Source organism: Agelaius tricolor, unplaced genomic scaffold, assembly GCF_023055355.1.
Source record: "Agelaius tricolor isolate 1412-34295 unplaced genomic scaffold, bAgeTri1.0.p SCAF_14, whole genome shotgun sequence".
Taxonomy (NCBI): domain Eukaryota; kingdom Metazoa; phylum Chordata; class Aves; order Passeriformes; family Icteridae; genus Agelaius; species Agelaius tricolor.
In genome coordinates, this window is record NW_027269274.1 from 17501828 (window position 1) to 17523585 (window position 21758).

General features: G+C 42.5%; 1 long non-coding RNA gene across 1 annotated transcript; it reads left to right on the forward strand.

The window, feature by feature from the left end:
* The first annotated feature begins 812 nt into the window (after positions 1–812).
* On the forward strand, positions 813–20553 carry LOC139596043 (uncharacterized). The gene is made up of 4 exons (XR_011681205.1): positions 813–1555; positions 1721–1812; positions 7395–7496; positions 15863–20553. It is a non-coding gene; the product is annotated as an uncharacterized lncRNA (long non-coding RNA).
* The last annotated feature ends 1205 nt before the right edge of the window (positions 20554–21758 follow it).

Below are 21758 nucleotides of genomic sequence, written 5' to 3' on the forward strand. Positions count from 1 at the left end.
GTTTTATTGATGGACCTGAATTAATGCAACATCCTTATTAATTCAGTCTTTTTAATTATATGTTGGGAATTTTCTCAGTAGCTTGCCCTGCTATTTGGGATCATTCATTTTACTATCCCTTTTTATGATCAAAGTGTATTACTGAATCCCATGGGCCCTTCAGGGCTTGCTCCAGCATATCAGTTGTCAGGACATTAAAGCTGTTAATTTTATTAAGTTTCTGGGGTTTGTTCCAAATTCAACATTGCTGTGCATTAGAGTAGGAGCTGAAGAGGTAGGATGTTAGCTTTTCCATTTCATATCCTAAATCAGCAGGTATTTTTGCAGCACTTTTCCCCAGGTATGGCACACCTTTGGTTTCCAATCCAAAGAGTTACTCCTGGGACAGGTGAGACTTTTAGACACTCAGGTACAGTTTTGTCTGTGTTGATTTTAATACACAGGTCCCACAAAAGGGAAAAGTTTTTCTTATTTAAAAATCGAACATAATCCCCTGTAAAGGTATTTTAGTTGTAAACCCAAGGTTTGTTTTCTTTGAGGAGGGGGTTTAATTTACTTTCTGCCTTCAGTTTAGTAGCTTTTGAAATTGCCTCACCGTTGTTTCCCTGCTTTCCTTCTTACAGTGATGACGCACTTGAAAGGGATTTTTATCGGACAATACCCCAGCAGGGATTTGAACCATGTTCTGTTGCTTTGGAAACCAGAAGTTACAGAAGACAAGTTTGCTGGGCTTAGCATGAAACGTTTGTGGACTACAATTTTCCGCCCACGCACAGCTCAATTTGAGGGATTTTTAGGATGCTGGGCAAACTTGTTACTGTTGTTAGCTTGAGCAGGGATGGCCATCAGGGATAGCAGCTGGGCACTGCTTGCCATGCTGTGCTTCAGCCTGCTGTAACAGGGAGCAGGGCTTACTCTGTGGGCAGGAGCAGGCAGGGTTTGTGCAGGAGAAGCTCTCCCGGCCAATCGCAGAGATGCTCGGCACACTGGAAGCATTTGTGGCACATCCTCTGCTTTTATTTTTAATATGCTCTTCCCTCCCCCCCACATAAGGTGATGTCCTGAAGCTTTCACTCTGGTTTGTGCAGTAGAACTTGGTTAAACCAAACATTTTCTGTTCAATCATTTAGTTGTGACCTGTATATGCCAGGAGAAGGTTCTGTGTTTTGTTTTCCTTTGCCTTTCTGGAAAGCAATGCTGCAGCGTCAGCTCTGCAGTGCAGCTCAGTGAAACATCTGAATTTCCATGTACACAGTTTTCAAGAGGACTTAGGAGACACTGAAGAAATTTCATTGGCATTTACTGCAGTTTGCCAACATCCCTTTTGATTAATGAGGCTGGAGTAGAGGGGGACAGGAGAGCTGGAGAGCTGCATCAAATGGTGCCGAGCTGTGGCTGCACAATCAGAAGTGGCTAATGCTGGTGTCAGTGAGGATGCTGGGCTTGGAGTGAGGATCCTGCCAGGCAGCCTGGCACCCTGAGGAATTGGAAAGAGCTTGAGCAGTGAATGTAATTCACAAAAACTGAGGACCTGAACTCTGGCCCCACCTTCCAGGTATCTAAAACAGCTGGATAATACCACAATGGAAGAAAGGATCTCTGAATCTCCTCTCTATTACTTTGTGTTTTGGAACAGAGGAAAAGGCAAAAAAAAATGTTTAAATTCAATTCTCATTTCCTAAGCCAATGGTTAATTGTTCACCTCTCCTTCCATCTCCAGCTCAACTCTCAAGTTCATTTGACAATGTGGTGGCCAGCAGGGTCTGCTTTGATGACAGAGTCTGATGACCAGTACCAGCAGCTGAGTTCCAGGTAGACACACATGGTGTCTCTTTCAAGCCAGGTTCTTAAACTCAGAACCCTTTGTGCTGCTCAGTAACTTGACCTGCTGTGTCTGACAAGTTCCTGAATTTAGCTTTATGGTATTTCATATCCTACAGTCTTGGTTGCATCTGTATTTCAAACATTGCCTTACCCAAAGCCAGAAGCTCTGTTGCTCAGCAGCCAGGCTGGGAGGCAGGTGAGGACACTGACCTGAGGGCACACAACAGGCCATGGCACCCTTGAGGAATGAGGAGTCTCCTTTCCAAAGAATAAGCTCACTGAGAGATTATGTGTGGTGTTTCCAGTGCTTATATGAAGAAAGGTGGAACCTTTACTTTAATGGTCAGTGTTACATTTGTCCTTTGGTAGCTTTTTTCTTTTAAAGAATGGGTAGTATCAGTTGAAAGTTAGTCCTTTGCCCCTTTGATTTTTTAAAAACAAGTGTGCAAATGTTGAACTTATAATTCATTTCTATGAATAGAATATTTGTGGGGTTTTTTTCACCTGAATGTGAAAAAAACCACATTGTTTTTGTAAGGCTACGATATTTGTGTTGTCACATCTTGAATCACCAATAATTCCAGATAAAAATAATAAATTTTTCATTGTGCTCAGTGGTAAGACAATTAGTGTGGTCTAATAATGTAAAGTGCTTGCCACTGGAATTTCTCTGCAAATCTTTAAAAAGCCACCGCCAAAGAACAAAACAGACCCCAAGAAACACTAACCCCCAAAGCCATAATGGGCCTAATTTTGGTTTATTTCTGAGTGCACCCTATGAACACCCCCCACTGCAAGCCACTGAACACTGAGTTCTTTAGCAAGCCAGAGCATGCACTCCCTTAGATGAATCCCTCATCCATGCTGAGGTATTCCAAAGTACATGTGTGTGGCACCTGTGCCCTTGGGTCAGATGCCAACAAACTGCACAGTACCTGAAAACCTAATTCAAGTGTCTGCAACCTTCTCCCTGCTGGAATCTTCCCCGGGAAGGAACTTTTGCCACTCGTGATGCAGTACCTGTTCTATAGTAATTTTCACAAATATGTTCACTCCTACCTGACATCCAGTGTGTAAGATCTTATTTTAGTTCCCCTGTGTGTAGTAGAGGGCTGTTAGCTTGGGTTTGCATGTGGCACTTGAAGTAATGCCATAGAAAACATCACAGCTTTTTAAATTCCTTCTCTTACCTTGGCTCTCCTCTGTGCTGTTAATAGAGGTAAATGAAGTGCAGTCACGGTGGGGGGAAAGGGCATAGCATGAAGGGAAGCCATTGATTTCAACATCTTCTTCACAGGCTTCTCACATGAAGTTGTTTCCTCTAGGAATTTCTAGTCAAAGATGTACATGTGCAGTCTCAGTTTTTTTTCTAGCCCAGTTTTAGAAAAAGCTTAAATTTGAAGAAAAAACCCCCAACATCTACAGCCTTTCCAAGAGAGATGATCTAAGCTAAAGCAAAGCTGAATTTGACATGCTGTCGTTTCCCAAAGGCAGCTGTGAGGTTTGATTTTTTTTTTTTGTTTTCTGCCTTAGATCCACATAGATTTTTATCTCCTAGACACCTTCTGCACACACTCCTCTTCAATACCTACTTTGCATAAGCAAGGTGACTGATAAATGATGATCCATTTATGTCTCAGTGCAGGTAATTGTGGATGCTTGGATGCTGCCATGTTCTTTGATTTAACTGGGAACATACCAGGTTCTAAGTATGCATTGTATGTGTTTAGTACTGACAAGAAGATGAGGGAGAGAAAAGCAAAAACACAAGGGTGCAGTCACTGTTTTAAATTCTAAATGAATAAAAAGTTTTGGGGTTAACTTAGCAGGTAACTTTTTGTTACAGCTGTTGGAGTTAGTGGGGGAAAATGTGTTGTCATATGGAATAGCCTCATTTATTTTGACAAAAAGCAGTCTTCATGGTGTGAAGGGAATGGTGGGTAGTGAAAAGAGTTGGATTACTCAACCTGTTGGCACCTACCAAATGTATCAGCATTTTACACCAAAAAAACCTCCAAAAAATTAGACAATAACCGAGACAAAAGGCTTCTTAGATTCTGTATGGTAACAAATGCATGTCTGTTTACATAACCTTATTTGAATTCTGGAGGATAAAGTACTTTTTGAAAAAAGTTTCTTTTATATTGCAGTAGTGCTTTAAACTTAATTTTAAAGACAATAGTTTTTATATAGTAAAGGAGATAAAAATAAAGGAGTAAAATAATAAAATTAACTTGTATTGAAACAATATCTAAAGCTCCTAAATTTGTTAGAAGTGTAATTTAACAACAGATTTCCAACCTCCCAGTCTGGAAAAGACAAACTGTGTGACCACAGAGAGTGGAAAGAGCAGCTCCTCTTCCTGGAAGGGAAGGGTGGAATTGCCTGTTCTGTATTTGTGCTCCTAGGCTCCCTTCAATGGTGGCATCTGCTTAAGTCCCATAGAGTAGAGAAAATTACTCATTCTTGAAAACTCCACTCTTGGTTTGATAGTCTGTTTTAAAGGGCTGTTTTACTTTTTTCTTCTGGTAGATAATGGAAACCGTAGCAGAGAGCTTTGAAGGAATTGTTTCCTGTATCTGATTTCTGAAAGGATGATCTCTGTATTTGCTCAGGCCCTGCTAAACTTCTCTGCTGTGATCAATCTGCATAGCACTCTTTCAAGCAAGCCATGCTGGTTTGGAAGCCACTGCACCCTGGCAGAACCTGCCAACTGATGCTGGAGGTAGCATTTTATCTATCTTGCAGTTGAATTTACTTAGTTTTGTTTGGTGTTTTTTAAATTTTTTTATTTTTGATTTTGCAGCTTTATCATTTTAGAGAACAATGACATTTAATTTTCTAGATACAAAACCAATCGTAGTAAAGTCACAATTGAAAATCTTTTGTCTTGGGAGAGAAGCAAAGTGGCAAAGTATACTGGTTTTAAAAGCTTTTCTTCTATTCTTGAAAAGCAATTTGACTTCTTTCCATTTCCCCTGAACTTCCTGTTCTTCATAAATAACCTCCCAACAAATAATGGTTGTCCTTATATCCTTTCAAAATCTCTCTCTGTCTAACATGGGCAGGAGGCTGGAATTCTTTTGTTCTGACCTAAGATAAAAGTCTTGGGACATGACAGTGGGAAATAAATTAAGCAATTGTTAGAGAGCTGTTTTGGGGTTTAATAACTACACTGGCGAGTGTTATTTTAAGCTTCTGAGTTATAACAAACCAAACAACATTCAAGGGAAGAACAGTCAAATGTGGACACAAAAGTATCCTGAGGATGAGTGTGAGGGTGGTTAATGTCTGTCTCCTCTGGGCACTTCAGCTGCCCATTGAAATGTGCTTTGTGTTTATTCAGCTGTTGCCATTGGTGATTTTCTTCCTTCACTGAGGACTCGGGCATGGGAATGCCCCTGGAACAAAGCAGTGCCTTCACCTCCAGGCCTGGCAGGGCTGCAGTTGTCCTGGGCTCTGGCTTCTCCTGCTGTAAACAGGGCACATCAACTCTGTATCCTTGGCAGCAGGAGTAGATTTTAAGAATACAAATAAAACTGAGGTGTCAGGCTCCTGCAGGCTGTCAGTGGACTTTTGTGCCCAGCTGCCCTTCTTGGTTTCCCTTTTTACTTTTTTTTTTTTTTTAAGTTCTTCCTAATCTCTGCTGTTACAGGGAAAAAAAAGAGACCTGTGTGAAATACCAAGCTGTGTTTCGTGTCAGGTACATGCAGGCAATGTGTGTAATTGTGACTGTAATGTGTGTGGAAACCGACCGTGGGACAGTTATAAAGATGAATTCTAATAATAAATGAGGAAAGTAAAGCATGGAAGAAGGCCCTTGAACCTATCTTTTGTTCATCATTAACCTTTATAAATCTTAAGTTGATTTAGGAGCATTTGAATTAAAGCTTTAAGGATGTTGCTTTTTGACAGGAACTTTCTGCTTGTAGCTAAGCCTTGAAGAGTTTTGCAACAATAACCTTTTGAAGTATAATTTTAGGATATTGTTTGTAGTAAGAATCTTTGAAACTATAGCTTTAGAATATATAAAAAGGAAACATATTTATCTCACACCTAACAACACAGTGAAAAGCAGCTTCAGAAAGGAAGATGAACATCAACTCAAGGGTTAATAGTTTTGCCCAAGGGAAGCTGGACATAACTGTCATGAGATTTATAGTCCTCACAATCAAAAGGTGGACCCACATCTGGAGAGCTGGACCTCACCAGCTGGGAGACTTCTTCCTTCTTTTGGAAACTGGACCACCACCACCTGGGGATATCCTTTCTGGGATACATCCTGAGAAAAACTAAATCACAATAGTGTATAGAACTGTGGCGTAAAAATTGGGACTAGAAACTGCTGATGAGTAAAAATTGGGAATAGAAACTGCTGAGAAAGCTGATGAGTGCCCCTATAAATACCTGTAAGCCTCAACTGTCGGTGTGCAGTGGGAGGGAAAACTTCCCCCACTGTACCCAGCACTGTATTGCTCAGTATTTTTAAACTCTGTGGAGCACATTCATTCCTGATGGATAATTACAACAAACCTTGAGAAATGAGGGAGAAGATATGCTTGCAAACTTGATCAGGTTAATTCATTGTTACTTTTGAATGATTCTTACAGGTTTTAGTTAAAATTCAACTTTTTCAAATTTTTGAGTGCAGAGGTATTTGAACAGATCACGTCCACAGAAGTGAACGAATGTAGAGCCCCAAAGAAATGCACAAATACAAACACTTTAATCTACTGTAGTTCTTAATTTATGGCCCAGCAGTTTCCAGCAACAGACTATTTCCCTTTTGTAACAGCCTCAAATTAACATTTTATGCTTCTTTTCTTTAATAAATACAAATCCAACCCTGAAAATTGGGCTGATGGAGTCAGTGGTTGCTATGGAAATGTTCATTTGATACATAAAGCTGGAATTGGATGCTTGTTTCCCCCTGACTTGCAGCTTCTCCTGATCCTGTCCCCGTTGGTACCAGCTGCCTTTTGCAAGGCATCCAGAGGGATGATGTGAGTGTCCTGCTGTGGGCACAGTGAGCCAGAGCAGCTTTGTGACTTAAACTGGTGATCTGAGCTAACTTGGGTGAGGCTTTGAGTGATGAGACAGGGCTCTTCTGTTGCCTCTGAGGTGGAGGTGGCAGGGCCTCAGAGGCAGGTGGCAAGTTCACGTGGTTAATGTTGTTTTCTAATTCAGCTTCACTCTGTACAAGATTTGGATCTACTTGTTCCAGTGTTTTTAGGACAAGGGCTATTCTTACATCTTGTATTACAGCAGATTTATCACCAGACCATGCTAAAGCTTGTTTTATAGCAGTGCTACTACAATTCTTACCCATGCTTGTTTTGACCACTGCCTGTCCTCTGTTCTTTAGAGGAGATGGGGTAGGACAGGACATATTTTGGGTTGGAGAAGAACTGCACTTTTGGGAACATGCATGTTTTCATTTTGATGACTGGGACAGCAGGAGCTCCAATTCAGGATATATCTGAATGTTTCCTACTAGTTTTATCCCAGCACAAATTGCTGGTCTCTTTCCTGGTCATCAGATGAATGATTTTTCTTCTTTTCCCTTTAAGGAAGAAGAACTGTACCTGAATTGCAGTTTTCAGGTTGAGGTTTTACAGCACAAGGGAAGATCCTTGCCTCTTCTGCCTCAGTAGTGAATGAAGCAAGCCCAGGTACTTATTTATTCACTGACTACATGTCCAGTGCATGTAGTGGGGAGACAACATTTTCTAAAAATAGAGATATGTCTTTAGAAAAAGAAAATCAACTGATATAATTAGAAAAACACACCAATGTCTTCTTATATCCACCCCCTCAGCCCTTCCATTCTTAAACAAAATCAGTGTACTTTAGCCTGGAGGAGAGAAGCTTCAGGGTGACTGAAATGTGGCCTTCCATGACCTGAAGCCCACAAGAAAGATGGAGAGAGACTTTTTACAAGAGCCTGGAGTTACAGGACAGGAGGAAATGGCTTCAAACTGAGAGAGAAGAGTTTTAGATTAGATATTAGAAAAAAATTCTTCCCTGTGAGGGTGGTGAGGCCCTGGCACAGGGTGCCCAGAGAAGCTGGGAGTGGGAGCACTCCATCCCTGGGAGTGTTCAAGGCCAGGTTGGACAGGGCTTGGAGCAGCCTGGGATAGTGGAAGGTGTCCCTGCCCATGGCAGGGGGTGGCACTGGATGGTATTTAAGGTCCTTCCCAACCCAGCCTCTTCTATGGTTCTGTGTTACTGAAAAGTTAAGTAATAGTTGAGATCAAATCCAAATTGAGCTCATTTTATTTAGATGCACACCAGTCAGGCTGGTGTACAGTATTTATTTAGATGCACACCAGTCAGGCTATCTCAGGCAGATAGATGAGGCTGCCAAGAAAGGTGCATTTTCAATACAATTTACAGGGTGTTTGCCATAAGCCTTTTAATTTAAAATTTCCAGCTGAGTTTGAGTCTTGTCATTCCTGCTGAAATGTGTTTGGAGGATTATGTGCTGATGTGGGTGAAGGGAAGAGGTTGGAGAGGGGGTTTGTGTTCTGGGGGAAGGCTGAAGTTGGCATGTAGGGCACCAGGCCTGTGCTCTGCACTGCACTGGAAACCTGCTGTGTTCCAAACATGAGGAACTGGAAGGAAAAATGTGGTTGCAGAAGTTAAGAGGTGTGGAAGGAGCTCTACAGAGAAGTTCTCTTGGTGTCCTGAATACCAGGGATTAGGTTAGGTGTGGGGGAAAGAAGTATCTACACCTGGATTTAGGAACCAAGGTTGCATCTTTGTGGTGAGGACAGACCAAAGGACATTCTGAACCATCTGAACCAACACCATATTTTCACTGCCATCTGATTGTAAGGATTCTGATCCTTCTCCTACCACAGTTTTCTCCTGCTTCATAACTATTGAGATAAAAATCCAAGGCTTTCTTTTGGTGATTGTGAGTACAATCTGCTGCATCCCTATTCAAAATTTAACATATATTATTTACTAATGTCAAATCCATGCCAAACCTACTGTGGAGTAGTTCTCTTTGTACAACTCCAAATAAGCAGGAATGCCATGTCACAGGAGGCACTTCATTGCTGAACAATTAAACAGGAGTGTTGTATTAACTGGGATGTGTCTTTTGGAAAGAAGTCAGTGTCATCTTTATTTTGTGAAGCTCTTTGGTTAATTGGCATGATTTTTTATTAATTGATGTCTTAACTGACACAGCTGGAAGTCCTTGCATTGAATAGAATTGATAACATTGATAATGTTTGAATAACCTAAAGCTAATCCACACTGAAATAATTTTATAGTCCCAGAGAATGAAAAGTCTAATTCTGTTTTGTAATACTCAATAATCCTGTTTATAGTCTGAAAAAGTAATGTGTGTCATGTAGCCTTGAAGGCTGGTACTTACCAGCTCTTGCTCCTTCTGAGTATTAAAACTGGGTTCCAAGTTAGCAGCTCATTAAAATACCCCTAAACCAACTCTCTCCAAGCTGATGGCTTCCAACTGGAAACTTAAATAAGTCTGTGATAAGGGAGAGCCAATGCAGACATTGTGAGCAGCCTGTCATGTGCCCTGAGGTGTTTGTTTTAGAAGTGCATAATCATGAGAACTGTCAAAATCCACTGGAGTTAAAACACTTGTTCCACTTTTACCTTGCTGAAATGGCAGACTTTTCTGATAAGAACATTTAGATACCAAATCCGTGGTATAACTGAATTGCAGCCACCAGCTGGCCTCCTGAGACACTCTGTGTAACTCTGGCTGTCCTAAACACATCCCTAAATTTGAGATTGTCATTTCCTAAAAGCTAATTCTGCCTGTAGTGCTAAGTGTTGTCCTGCTGGCATGTCCTTCATGCCCTGAAAAGCAATTTTCAATGTAAATCACTGGTCATAAACCAAAGTAAACAGGCTGCTGTGCCCACACTGGAAAGCACAGAAACCACTGACGTGGAATTACTGAGGATGCTCTTCTGCATTATTTGTGATTGTTTGAAAAGGTGCCAGTCTGAAGCACCTTGAAGTTGGAGGTGGGAAGGGTTGTCTGGGTAGGAAAACTTGGTGTGGGAGGTGGCCTGTCAGCACAGGAGCTGGGACAGTCAGGGAACACTGACACAGGCCACGTGGGCACTTGCAGAGAGTTTGTCCTTTTGCACAATTAAATTATTTTTCCTGCTGGGAAAATTTCCTTTTTTTTTTTCCGTGGATTTTGGCCCCATTTGCTGAGACAGGACTGACACTGGCTCCTCCAAAGAATTGGGTGAATGAGTTCTCTCTGTGCCCACTGGAATGGAAGCCAGGAAGACAAAATACACCAGACCTTTTGTTGCCATCCCCAGCTCTGTGTGTGGGTGATGGATAATGTAGCAGAGTGCTGAACTCTTATTCCTTAACCTTTAAAGATTTATGTGCTATCATTTGTGTAGTAAAGCTCTTTGCCATGTAGCTCTCCAAAGAAATGCAATTTTTTACTCACTGGTAGTCTAATATCTTCTACCAGCTCTGAAGAATGGAAAAAAATATTTGGAATATACTTTTGAAAATTATGAGAAACTACAGGGGAAAAAATAAAGAAGTCTAAGGAGCTTTGAGAGGCTTTTCCTTTAGAGAACCCCAGGATTTCCTGTATTGGGTGGAGGTTATGCAGCTGTTTTATCCTAATGTTAACATATTAGGTTACAGGAATCTTTCCACTTAATTGAACAAACACAGGAGAGTATTTACGTAACTGAAGATCTGCAACTGCCAGCAGAATTAATTAGGAGAGGAATAATTAGGCAAATAGTAGTGTCCAAATGGTCCCAATAGAAAAATGTATTGCAATCCCAATAGAAATCTCATTAATGTTGTTGTTTCTGATGAGCTGTGCCTTTTGCAGCATCATAAAGGGAGGCAAATGTGGAAGGATCTCAGTGGGGTGTCAGCTTGGGTATGAGGCAGAAACAATGTCAAGGTTTTAAACTGTCTGGTCTCATTATTGTCACTCATGGCTGCAGCTCCACTATCTGCTTAGAAGCCCCCTGTGATTGAATGAGCCTCTGTAGGGTGAAACAGGTACAGAAGAGAACATTTCAGGTTAGTGTTTGCTATGGAATTGTTGCTTCATGCATGAGAAGCAAGCTGTCTCTTATGCTGAGCAGATAATCCAGGAAAAAATGAGACAAGTAGAGCTTGTTTCAAGTACTTCTGCTTGAATGTTTCAGTTTACTGCTTCAAAGAATGGAAAAGTTAATGAGCACATTATCTTAGACTTTCCACTGTAATGTCACTCATGCAGAGGAATTAAAAAAAGGTTCATTCATGTGATGTCATATTTACAGTGGCTGTTCTAGGAAGCAGGTTCCTGCTCTGCAGTAACAAGGTCTGTGCCATGATCAGTGAGGGAAAATATCTTAGAAATAGTTCTCCAGCAGGGAACTTGTGTTTTCCTTATTTCCCCCTTCTTTTGTCAGCTGAGAATCTTTTTTAGCTCTGTTACAAATTACTGCATTGTAATTCTGAATTGCATTTTTCAAACTTGTTTCATAGGTGCATTGGAATGGACTAAAAAGTATTGTACTGTGAGAATAGCTTGAGTCCAAACCTATTTAAGAAAAAAAAAGCCTATCACAAATAATCATTCAGAGATCCCAGCTTGGAACAAGTGCTACTTCCTCAGAAATGTCCTCCTCCATTCCTTCCAAGTGGGGCCTGGGGAGGTTAAGGGACATGTTTAAGGGTCACAAATACCATGTGAGGCAGCACTGGTAATATAAATTGTCTCACAAAACTTCAGTTTCCAACCAAGCTGGAATTCTGGCTTTTGTTACTCTACCAGGGAGCTACAGGGCCCTCCTGAATTGATCTATTAACAGGGTTTTGTTAACATTTTGATCAAACTACTAACAGCTGAGTAAATTAATTTGATTTTTAGTGATGGGTAAATTATCCACATCAAAATGTTCTAGGCTGCCAATGTGGGCTGGAAAAGTAGTGCTTCTCTTTGTCACAGTGAAAGTTTGCAGTAACAGTTGTGTACATTTTGTATTTATCTGTTCCCTTCCCCTGTTAGCTATAGTTGCTGATGGTTTTCATCCACTTGGTTTCCTATTATGGCAGCAGCTCTGAATAAATATCAGTTAGGCCAGCCTCTTATTTATGTGCATGTCCTTAAAATGTGACTATAACATATTCATTAATTCTAGATTCCTGGGGCTATGTTCAGTCATGTACATCTCCTCAGTGAAGAGAGAGACACACTCAGGGGAGATTTTTATGACTTTTACTGTAGACCCAATGTTTGAACACAGGGTGCAGAAGTGGAAACAACTCTCTGAATACTCCATACTTTGCTGTCCAGAACACCTGGAAATATGGGATTCTGATTTCTTACAATACACTGAATTTGATGCCACTTGTTACCTAATCACTTGTAGCATTAATAACAAAATCTTTCTTCTGCTGCTTTCTGAACACAACAACCCTTTTGTCCTGCAGCCCTGAATTTCCAATATTTTTTAACTCTGTGGAGCACATTCATTCCTGATGGATAATTACAACAAACCTTGAGAAATGAGGGAGAAGATATGCTTGCAAACTGATCAGGTTAATTCATTGTTACTTTTGAATGATTCTTACAGGTTTTAGTTAAAATTCAACTTTTTCAAATTTTTGAGTGCAGAGGTATTTGAACAGATGACATCCACAGAAGTGCATTTCCAGGAGGGTGAGCAGAGGAGCTGTGTGGGGCAGGAGCAGCAGGCTGGTGCCTCTGGGAGGAGCTGGTTATGCTGCCCATCCTGCAGCAGGAGTGCCACACGTGCAGCCATCCCTGCAGGAACACCCAGCACCTGCCTCAGGGACAGATGTGCAGCAGCTCTGTAAAAATGCCATGAAAATACCAGCTGCTGTGCAAACACTGCAGCCACAGAAGGGCTGCTTCTCTCTCTAAGTGTTCTTGGACAAAACCCTGCTGGGGGGGAAGTGGCTGAGGCCAGGACTTCCAGAGCTGGAGAGATTCCCTGCCATGAAGGATCTCTTCACAGCCAGCACAGAACTGGAAAATCCTAAAATGGCCTGGGTTGGAAGGGACCTTAAAGCCCATCTCATTCCCACCCTCCTGCCATGGCAGGGACATCTTCCACTGTCCCAGGTGCTCCCAGCCCTGTCCAGCCTGGCCTTGGGCACTGCCGGGGATCCAGGGGCACCCACAGCTGCTGTGGGCACCTGTGCCAGGCCTGCCCACCCTCACCCTGACCTTCTGTCAGTCTGAAACCATTCCCCCTTGTTCTGTCTCTCCAAGCCCCTGTAAAAAGTTTCTTTCCATCGTTCTTGTGGGCTCCTTGCAGGTACTGGAAGGTCAAAATGGACTTTCTGTGCACCTAAGACAGACCTGGACTACTGAACCCTCTAGGGCTATTAGAATCCTGGAAAACTGGGAGAAGTATAAAATAAACCTTAAGCCAGAGAAACAAGCAGAAAACTCTTCTTTTTTTGTGCTATTTTTTTCTTTCACTAGAAAGGAAATGCTTCCTGAAGCTTTTAAACATTTGCTCTGTCTAAATTTTAACCCTTTTTACAATGGTATTTTTTTCTGATATGCAAAAGTATTTTTTCAAAGTAGTATCCAGGCTAATGCAGGGAGAGGAACTGTAGATTCTTGAATAATGGGCAGTCAAAATAATGGTCCCAATGTGAGAAATAAACAGGCAATAGAAAGTTAGTGCTGGGGAGCACTTCTCGGTACCTCAGGAAGGTTAAACAGCTCAGGTCTCAGTAAATGTAACTTTCCTCTGTTGTGTCTCAGCTGATGAGCATCCTCCTTGTGGCCCTACTGAGTCTGTGTCCTGCCTTGCCTTTTTCACCACTAAATCAGAGGCAAAAATTCAGGTTCAGGTTGTTAAACCATTTGTAGTGTAAACCTCTCATGCATTGGCTTTCATGTCCTCACAAAATCACAGTAGGAAAAAAAAAGAAAAAGAAACCAAAACCAAAAGAACAACACAGTGCAGAGGCTAATGACTGAAAAATCAAAAAGGGAAAGGGGAATGAAGATGTGAGAGTGAAAAACACAGAGTTACTGAGGGAGGAGAGGGTGAAGGCAGGTGTTCAAAGGGTAACACTGCTCAGCAGGAACAGCAGTTATTTCTAGAAAAAACACCCTGCAAACATTAACAGATCTGGTCACACCGGTGTGAGGGCAGAGGCAGCGAGTCAGGAGGTGAAATGCTGTATGGCACTGAGCTCTGCTGCATTCTGTGTGTGAGACAGGGGCTCCTGGCTCACAGGAACCCCTATGGCAGGATTCCAGTTCCCCTGGAGCAGCCAGAGCAGCCTCTGCTAGCCCCTGGTGCTGCCCTGCCCAGTGTCGAGGCTCCTGACCCCACATCTGCAGCTCAGCTTCACTGGGGCCACGTCTGCAGGGGTTAAATGGCTGCACTTGACCTCAGAGGTACTTTCCAGCCTCAGTGGTTCTGCAAATCTGCAATGCAGAGGCCCTTTGGCACCTGTTGGACTCTTCCCAAACGTGTGTTCTTTCTGTGTCCCACAAAATGCCATCCTGGGAGCTCTGGCAAAGTCAGGGACTCTGTGCAGGCTCCCCAGCCCGCTCTTACAGCACAGACAATCCCTTCACAATTTACACAAGTCAAATAAATTAGTGATTAAAGCCTTAATGGCTTGAAATTGTTCCTCTGCCTGGAGCAGTGAGGATTGTTGGGGGGCCTTGCTGTGTCCCCCTGGCCATGGAAATAAAGGGTGCCGGCTGCTAGAGAGGGGTGCTGGACACTAAAGAAGGATGCTGGACACTAAAGAAGGATGCTGGATATTAAAGAGAGGTGCTGGCTGCTAAAGAGGGGTGCTGGACACTAAAGAAGGATGCTGGATACTAAAGAGGGGTGCTGGCTGCTAAAGAGGGGTGCTGGGAGCCACCCTGGGGCTGCTGAGGGCACCCCTGAGGCAGCCAGGCTTGGGCAGGAAGCTTCACCATAGCCTGGATTTACTTCTCATTCAAAATCACTGAAAGCCAAGCTCCTCCTTCTGATCAGAAGCCAATTTTTTTTATTTTTTTTTTTCTGTGTGAGCTTAACTCTTTCTTGCTCGTGCTTAACTGGATTTTAAAGCTGTATTTTAAGGTAAGTCAAAGCACTGTGGATATTTCCCCTTTTCCCAGCAGAGGCTGGAGGATGTGCTCAGCATGGAGGGCACAGAGCAGAGCTCCCCTTCCCATCCCCAGCTGGGCCGGGTCCCAGTGCCTCCCTGCTGTCGGGGCCATCTCACTTCAGTGTCTGCAAATTCTCCAAAGCAAACTCTCCAAAGCAACATCCAGGGCTCAGGGAACATCCAGGGCTCAGGGAACACCGGCCCAGCACACAAAAAGCAGGTCAGCTCTCAGGAGCACGGGCAGGTCCCATGTGAGCCACCTTCTGAAATTAGAGGTTGTGTTTGTGAAAAACGCCAATCACTTGTTTTTAAAATGTTAAAAGTTTAATAGTAATAAAATGGTTATAAAATAGTAATACAATTAGAGTAGTAATAATTTGGATAATTTGGATTAGGACAATATGAGACAATAGAACCAAAGAGTTATGGACAGTCCAGGTACCTTTTTCTGGGCAAAATAAGCCCGAAAAAGGACCCACGTTAACAGAGGATTAACCCTTAAAAACAATAACCTGTTGCATATTCATACACCTCATACATGATCCATAAATTCCATTTAAATACAGGATTTTTTCTGGTCATCATCAACTTCTTCCTCCAAGTCCTAACAGTGCCTTCGAGGCAGGAAGAAGTTAGTTTCTTCTGATAATGGTGCAATACATTCTCTTTCTCTGAAAGATTTCGATGTCCTGTGGCTGCTATCTCCCTGCAAGTCCTTTCTTTAAAAAAAATATCCTACATAGCATTGTTTCTATTTTAACATTTCTTATAACCTAAAACTATATTTAACACACTACTTAAGAGAATTAATACAGCATTACTTTCTAACATAACACATATAATATTCATTTTAATATTTGTGAAAAGCCAGTCATAAAATATGCATTTTTCACATGTTGTTCTTTTGTTTGTGTTACAGACAGGTGGTTTCCAGAAGGAGGAGAGGATTCTGACCTGAAGCTGAGCTGTGGCACACGTGGTGCCTGCTGAGAGGGGACGGGGTTTGCTGTGTGTGCGGATGGATGGACGGACAGACGGACAAATCCTGCCCACGGCCTCTCCCTGCCCGCAGCACCGGGCACAGCCTGGATGGGGAAGGGCTGGGGCAGCCCCTGCTCACTCTGCCCCTGTGTGTCCCGGGGCATGCAAACCGCTCTGCAGCCAGGGACACTCTGCAGAGCTTCTGCTCCCATGGCTGAACCATTCCCCTCGGCTTGAGCTTGGCTGCTTTATTCATGAAGGAAAAGCAGAGCAGTAGTTTAGAGAGAAACAGAATTCAAGATTGCTCCAGAAATTGATTTGCCCAGATCTCTTCTGTAATTCTAATATTACTGGATAGGCCACCATCAACTGTCTAGAAAACACTCATCTATTATCAAGGAAGAAACTCCTTTGTGCAAGGATTTTGGTTTAAAGAAGTTTTTCAAAAAAGCTGAAAGTGCTTAAATGTAGACCTCTAACTTTTTTCCTTTCCTGCTATACTACTGCACAATTCAGCTCTTTTGTTAGTTCTTGTATTTCCTGAATGTGAGAGCAATACAAAATATGTTGAAATTGAACCTGAGGGGTTGGGAATGAATTTTAAGTATGGGTTTATTTCTAAAAAGAGAAAAAGAAAGTCTAGCAGAAGTTTTTTCTAACTTTTTTCCTTTCTTGCTACACTATTGTACAATTAAGCTCTTTTGTTAGTTTTTGTATTTCTTGAATGTAGGACAATACAAAATATGTTGAAGTAGAACATGAGGAGTTGTGAATGTAATGTAAGTATGGATTTATTTCTAAAAAGAGGAAAAAAAGGTCTAGCAGAAGTTAGTTGTATATTCTTGGACAAAGTAGAGCTCTGCAGTGGTGTTTGTTTCACAGGCTGTGGCTGACAGACACAGGGACAAGGCCTCACCTCCTGTCAAAAACCATCCCAAACCCCAGGGAATTTCAGAGGGCTCTGCAGAGGCTGGAGAGCAGCAGGAACACAGGGCCAGGCTCTGTCCTGACAAGTGCAGACACAACTCCTGCTGCCCCTGCCTGGCTCTGGCAGAGCTGAACCAGGTCCAAAGTGCTGCTGTGAGGCTGCCCTGGCACCAGTGCAGACCTGCCTTGCACAAGGTTCTGCTGCAAGACTGCTGAAGCTTTCCTGGCCTAAGGAACTCGGGGAAAATGGGTGATACTTAAGCAGCTTTAGAATAGTTCCATGTTTTTGGTAGTTGTTAAATGTTTCTAGTGTTTCCTCTATGAAATATCAGGTGTGTTAAATCACAAAACAGCAGAACACAGTGGGGGCTTAAATTTAGACTAGTTCAGAGAAAGTAGTGTACACACAGAGGCCAGGCAGAGAGGTGGGGACAGATTGCACCAGGGATGAGCCCCATTTGTGATGACAGCTCCATTAACGAATGGGAACATTTAGCATAACAATGTGCATGCTGGGGGGATATGAGGGCACAAATGGCAGGAAGCAGATGTGTGGAGACACCGGCTGGAAGGAGCCCTGCTCTCACCAGTAATGTGCTTCTAGCTTAAACTTGGCTGGCTTGTGATTAGCTTTGGTCCTCACATCCAAGCAGTGGGAAGGAAGGGGAAGCTGTTTCTTGTTCTGATGATCGCCCTTCTCTTACACTGAGAGAAGGGTTTAGTGTGTAGGAACTGTAAGGAGGACAAGACAGGGAGAGATGTGGAGGAGAGGGGAGAAACAGGGTCTTTAGGAACAGATGGGAAAGGAGAAGGCTGGAGCAGGAGGATGCTAAAGCAAATGGAGTAATGTGAACACAAGAAATGATTTCCAGATAACAGAGATGTGAGGAATCCCTTCTGATCACTATGAGAAGGCTTGCTTCAGCTTTTTAAGGCTGGATTTGCACCCCTACAATGGCACACATTTAGACAATTATCCCCCAAGAGAGCCCTGGAAGGGGGGGAATTTACTTCTAAGCTTCCTCTTCAAGTGTACCCCAAAATAATCAATAATCAATGAATAAAATCAGTACTAAAAGGAAATCTTCTTATTTTATTAGTGTCAGCTCAGTTTTTTTTTTTGTAATTAATAGAATTTTGATTGATATGCTGAATCCTGGCCTATAAAGGGATCAGAACACAGCAACACTTGCATTGTGTGAATGGCAAAGGTAGAGTAAATATCTGGCTTTACTTTCCCAAACTCTTTAGCACCAACTTTCCTCATGTAAGTGTTAGCAAAGAAGTAATCCATGCATGCTTATGGATTCTTTCATGCTTGCATGATTTTAATGATAATTAAATAGTACATGTCTCAGATCCAAAGGCAAACCAGAGTCAAGTGTGCCTGACTCATTTCTCCTCTCTGAACAAAAATGGGAAACATCAAACCTCTGTGTGAGGCTGTCTGATATTCTGGTAGCTTTACCCTGCTCTCTCATGTAGATATTCTTAGGTAGATATCTGATACTTGCTGGATTTTGTAGTAATTGGTTACAGGAGGGGGAAAAATGTGTTCTCTTATGCACAGAGAGAATTTCTTGATGGTCTGAAATGTGCAACTGGGCTTTTCTTATCTCCAAAATGGATTGAAACAGGTTTGGAAATATGATTTGTCTTTTTTCATAACATGTGTCAATGAAATAGGGATGCAGGAAAACTGATGTAAGCAGGATAAAAGAATCTCTTTTAATCCAACATTTCCTTGGTATTTGTGAGACCCACTCTGAATGTTTCTTTACTCCTGTGTGTGGTGTCCCTGTGCACATGCAGCTGCTCTGGTACTGAGTGCTGGTGTAGATGGATCAGGACTAAATAATGGAATAATCTATGGAAAATGCAGGTTTCAGTAGGGATGGCACCTTCTTGTGTGTGCTCCAAAGCTGAACACTGGAAGTGCTTTAACACAAGCTACAGGATAGTAACACTTGTGCAGATGCTTTGAAATATGTGTTATTGATTATTTTTCTTTCCTAGCTTTGTCTCTTAGGGATCATGCTGCTCCATGTGTCTTTTCATCTGTCCCTTATAATAATTTATGGAGCCAAGTGTAGAGATCTCAAAGGTAGGACACATCAGTCATTTTTCTGTACAGGGAAATACCCAGCCTGGTGCTGCATTAAAGAATGCAGGATGAGCTCAACCTGTGCATCAAAGAACCCACAAAAGAAAGCCCCAGATTTAGCTCTGAGTTAAAGCTTCTCCTCTCTGTCAGTTTTCAGACAGTCATCAGAGAGGGATGAACTGGTGATGCAGAAACATTTGTGATAAAAACATTGAAAATAAGTCAGCCAACAACCAGGCACGAGCCTGCTGGAAAGCTGCCTTCAGTGGTTGCTGTTTCCAGGGGTGGGTTGTAGCTGGAACTCTGCTCAGCACTGCATTTCTTCCAGCAGCTGAGGCTGGGCTGATGTGACTCTAGGGCTGTAGTGTGACAGGGAAGTGCTGCCCTCCCCTCCCCATTCCCCCTCTGGCTTCTCAAATCATTATAAATGGGTTTTCTCTCTGTGCTGGGTATTGATAAGGAGTACCTGAGAGTTGTACTCTTATTTTCCTTGCTGGATTTTTATCCCATTCAGAAGCAAGTCCTTTTTGCTTGCTTACAAACTGCTGGATCCACTTTTATGCTGTTACATAGAAGATGGTAAATCCAACTGAGCACCTACATTCAGTTAACCACAAGAAGTTTTCACTGGCAAACATGCAACATTTGAAATATTCCTTCCTTCCCAATACTGAACCAAAATTCTCTCTATTTAGAATTACATTTAGTTGCATTTTATTGGAAACAGTTAAAAAAAAGGCGGGGGGGGGAACATTTATTTATTGCAATTGATCCATAGATCAATTAAAACTAGGTAGGTAAAACTAATTTTCCAACCAAGTAATTTTTGCTTGTAATGAAGTGATCTCAGTTATAAAAGATGATCTTCCTAGGAACAAGACATTGTCAGGTACAAGTCACCTGTACTTTTACAAGCCAAAACACAAAGATTGCATTTGTAGATAATGAATGCTTAGACAGCATCACTGACTCAGAGAGAAACTGATTAGAGAGTCTGCAAGAGGAGATGCAACAATTCTGTGAGGATCCCAGGGCTGATCATTGTGAGAAAAAGATGATTATTGCAGAAACCTTCAGCTCAGAGAAGAGACAACTTGGAATGCAGGAGAGGATATAAAACCCTCGGAGAGATGAGATAAAGACTGGCTGTTCAGCAGATCTCATACAAGAACTCTGGAGGCATTGCACAAGCCTGATGGAGTCAGTGTGTGGGGAAATCCAGGGTGAGCTTGGTGTGAAAAACGCCAATTGCTTGGGTTTTTTTATAAATTTTAAAAGTTTAATAGTAATAAAATGGTTATAAAATAGCAATACAATTACAGTAATAATAATTTGGACAATTTGAATTAGGACAATATGAGACAATAGAGACAAAGAGTTATGGACATTCGGGTACCTTTTTCTGGGCAGCACGAGCCCGATAAAGGACCCACATTAACAGAGGATTAACCCTTAAAAACAACAGCCTGTTGCATATTCATACATCTCATCCATGATGCATAAATTCCATTTAAACACAGGATTCTATCTGGTCGTTGTCAGCTTCTTCCTCTGAATCTTAACAGCACCTTTGAGGCAGGAAGAAGTTCCTTTCTTCTGATAAGAGGGCAATAAATTCTTTTTCTCTGAAAGATTTCGGTGTCCTGTGGCTGCTATCTCGCTGCAAGTCTTTTCTTTAAAACAAGTATCCTACATAGCATAGTTTTTATTTTAACTTTTTTTTATAACCTAAAACTATATTTAACACACAACTTAAGAGAATTAATACAGCATAACTTTCTAACACAACACATACAATATTCACTTTAATATTTGCGAAAAGCCAATCAGAAAATATGCATTTTTCACACTGGGGAGCTCATTCCCAAAGGACCTCAAAGTCTCCTTGCTTTGAGGGAGTGAGGTGTTACAGGAAATAGAAATGTGCTGAGGACAGAGCTGGTTTGGAGTGTGGTTTGGTTGGTTTTGCTGTGCAGAAAGACTGCTGGGCATTTGAGCTGCAGTAAACACAGTGAGACTTCAAGTAGGTGCCACATAGCTGGGGAGTGCTCATCCATCTCCCTGCTGCACTGACAGATTCCATGGGCAAGGGTGGGCGCTGGGGTGACAGGGATGGGTTCACTGTGCCTGGCAGGGGAACAGCAGAACCTTGCACTGGCCTGGTCAATGAGCTCAGCTGACAGCCCTGCTCCATCCAGAGCCATGCTGAGGATCCCGTGGCAGCGAGCTGTGCAAACACAGGAGGCAGAGGATGCTCTCTGTGACTCCCAGGCTGGGCACACCTGGCTGGAGATGCCCGAGGGGCTCACAGGGAGCTGGCCTGGGGCTGGAGCAGCACCTGTGCCTGCAGGATTCCTGCTCTGGGGCTGGTAAGGACAGCAACTGCATGACAGAGTCCATTGTGGAAGGAAAAGGGGTGAAGCACCCTAACTGGGAAATGCTGGCCTGGACAAGTGTCTGTGTTGGCAGCCAGGAGGAAACTCTGCTGTGCCCTGCTCCTGGCAGCAGCACTGCTGCCCTGACTCACTGGTGAGTGTCTCAGACTTGCTCTGTGAAAAATCCTTTCCTTAGGATTTTTGCTCCTGAGAAGCTGAGAGGCCTCAGGAACAAAATGTAACCAATGGTTATCTGCTGCTGTGGAATGCAACAGGTGCATCTGGGATTGGGCTCATGTGGTTGTTTCTAATTAATGGCCAATCACAGTCCAGCTGTCCAGACTGTCTCAGTCAGTCACAAGATTTTGTTACCATTCTTTTTCTATTCTTAGCCAGCCTTCTGATGAAATCGTTTCTTCTATTCTTTT